Raw genomic sequence first — 3239 nt, forward strand, 5'->3', positions numbered from 1 at the left:
ATAGTGTAGAACTACTGGAGAGGCATCTCATTGCTTGTGTGGATACTACATCACATTGAACAAGGAGTGGTTGAAGCTTCCACCATCTTTCTCATGCTTAGCATTGGTGAGAGAGTATATATTTAAGGAGAGTGATTAGGATTGAGTGACATAGCAAGACCAGGAGATTTTCTATATAATCGAAGGTTCCACATATCGTCCAAGACCCTCCCTGAAGAGGCAATGCAATTGTCCTCTAATCTCATAGCATGCTAGTCAGTGGTAAATGTAATGCTCCTCTTATCTTTGGTGCTAGACAAGATATATGGCGGGACAGTTGCTTGATGGCAAGCCATTGTATCTCCTTGTCTCTATGTCCAATTGATGAAAAAAGGTGCAGTTTTGACCAATAGCACATCACAGTCCATGTGGTGTACATGTAACTTGGGAAAACGATGAATCCATCCCTTGTGGTGCATATCAATTGCTCTCTGTCAAACAATAGTTTCATGCCTAGCTCCCATGCTGGCGCTAGCTATGACCTCTTGACATCCAAATGAATGATATCTCAGATGACTGGCCTGAGATCTACTCAGAGTGAGGAATGGTGCATCCAAGGTGTGCTCAAATATTGGAAATCTATCGATGCTAAATCCTCGCAATTCAAACCAAACCGAAATCTGGGCATACATGCATGTGACATCTGTGCATATTGATGTCTTGGCATCTCCCATAGATCATGAACCAATGGTACCGATCTTGAAAGTTCAGCAATTGCAATATAAGGTTGCCTCCTAACTCTGATAATGTCATAGCGTACGGAGCTCTTACTCCGGATCATCCTCAGGAGCATGGTGCTCAAGGAAGGATCTCTCTATCAATCTCCATACATCATAAGTGTGGCCTTGCCTACTACGATGAGAGGCCACACATGGGAAGATAGTAGGGAGAACTTTATACATACTTGTGTATTTACAACCGTACATTGCTATACAACTAGAAATAACCCATGGCCAAATTATGGAGCACCTCTACTACTGATGAGAGGTCCCTAAATGTTCAAGGGCTCAATAATCTAGAAAAACTTTTGGGGAGCCCTGTAAGCATGCAGCTCCAAAACAAATATCTATTGTCACATGAAGACCCTTGGGAACACAATGAAGGGGGGTGAGAAAATCCACAGCACTGAAGTCCCTGCACAGCACACTACACAACTGCAGCTATAGATGTCCCGTTAAAATGCACTCCTGTCATGGAAGGTGCACTATTGGAGTTGCTGTGAGCTATTGGGCTTGCGCATCCATATCAAGCGCACACGGGTGACCCTTTGTTGTCGCAAATGAATGTCATTCATAAGCATGCCCTTTCTCATCCTCTCCAGTCACACCTCTTATAGACCAAGTTTAACAATAGCACCATTGCAAAGAGACCATTCCTTGTGCACAAATATACAACTTCACTCTTCCAAGACTTTCATGCCCGGCTAGAGACTCTCTGCACAATCATTAGACAATGTCTTTGATTCAGTGCTCGTCATGCTTGAGCACAAAACTAAAGCTCCTCCCTACTCCACAACAATATGCAACTAAATTTCTATATGTAGATTACATCTTTTAATGTGACTAACTGCTGGTCTCTTCCACGCTCTGATGCCGACCTTCCATCTCGGATATGTGTGCAAGCGTCTGCAAATTGTACTTGACTATGGTGTCAGCAAAAAGCCTCGTCTCTTCTCTAGAATTCCCAGCTGGGATATCCACAACATAGGATTCCATGACAAGGGTAGCCAGTTGCCCATCCACAGAACATTCATGAAGTGTTGTTGTAGAGCAATAGTTGTTGAGACGGTGCTGCCCGCCGAGAATCTTGAAGCTGAGTATGTGTCGTTCATCGTCAAAAATTTCTAGCCTCTCCATGCTTGAGGCGGCTGGGAGCCCTGACACAAGCTCTAGCACTCTTGTACTTCCCACTTGGCCATCTCCACTCATGGAACAGCTTCTGATGAAGGGTTTATAGGCTTGCGGCTTGTCGAATCTGCGAACTGATGACCACACCACATGTATGGGAGCTTGTATTCTCTGCATCACTATGGAGAAACACTTGTCTGCGCCAACAAAATGGCTATGGTAGCTCCATATACTGTCATGAAGCTGGGCCAACTGTTCACTAGAGAGCTGGCCCATGAGATGATTTTTTACAATTTGCATTGCCTCTGAGCACTCTGTTCCTCTTGGAAACTTCCATAACTGGTGCACAGACATTGGGGGATAAGAAAGCGTGCGCAAAGGCGAAATGCTGGGAAGTGGGCAGCAATTTGAGGGCCGTCTTCTTTAAAGGGCAAAGCTCTGGGGAAATAGATATACACACACACATATACAACACAAACAACCACTCAATTACAGAGACTCGGACCACGTACTCGAGCTCGAAGCACACACTCTCTCTCTCTCTCTCTTACTCTCTCTCGCACACACACGCGCGCGCGCGCTGTGTAGCTCACACACACTTGATAGATCTACAATGTAGTAGTCATTACACACAAGATAACGTTGGAGCTGCTGTGATCATATGTGTGTGTGTGTGTGTGCGCGCGCGCGCGAAGGCGGCTGGCAGAAGTTGAGAGCTGTACGAAAGCATGCTGGAAGTGGGCAGAAAAGGGAAAGGACCCAGAACTGACCAGTGACCATCACCATCGTTGGGTCTCCGTGGAAGAGCAGAAAACATAAAAAACAAGCGTCCACAGGATTATGTTGTAAGACTCGGACAAGGTCGGTCCCTCTAATAAAACCTCGGATTTTCCTCACAAAGGCCGAGTCCCCCGACCGACCGAGCTTGTGTGTGTGTGTGTGTGTGAGAGAGAGAGAGAGAGAGAGAGAGAGAGAGAGGGAGAGGTAGTACTGTAGTAGTGTGGATAATTGGTGGAGGTGGACAAGCTCTCTTGGCTTGTTCCTGTCCACTTGTTCTTGTCATTGTCGTCGACATCTTCACTTTGTATGATTGAGTTCATATTGAACACTGTATACATTACTAATGTCCTTCTTGCGTATTGTTTGTGGGAGAAAGCTCTTCTTTCTTATGTGGAAGGCTCCCACCTAGCTTTTGCGACTATTCAACGCTTTGTGAGCATGCGGGTTGGTCGCTTATAGAGTACCAACCCAGACTTCGGTTGCACTTGAGACTTGTCCCTCTAGCCCTCGTTAAACCTCTATGGTATGGGGCTCTAAGACCATTATACAAACCTTCAAACTCTCGACTATCCA

The 3239-nt window shown here is 45.6% G+C and overlaps 1 pseudogene; it reads right to left on the reverse strand.

The window, feature by feature from the left end:
* Positions 1-1397: 1397 nt before the first annotated feature.
* Positions 1398-2666, reverse strand: LOC147448025 (abscisic acid receptor PYL11 pseudogene; annotated as a pseudogene).
* Positions 2667-3239: the final 573 nt, after the last annotated feature.

This window comes from Adiantum capillus-veneris, chromosome 11, assembly GCF_014529385.1.
Source record: "Adiantum capillus-veneris isolate H3 chromosome 11, ASM1452938v2, whole genome shotgun sequence".
Classification (NCBI taxonomy): domain Eukaryota; kingdom Viridiplantae; phylum Streptophyta; class Polypodiopsida; order Polypodiales; family Pteridaceae; genus Adiantum; species Adiantum capillus-veneris.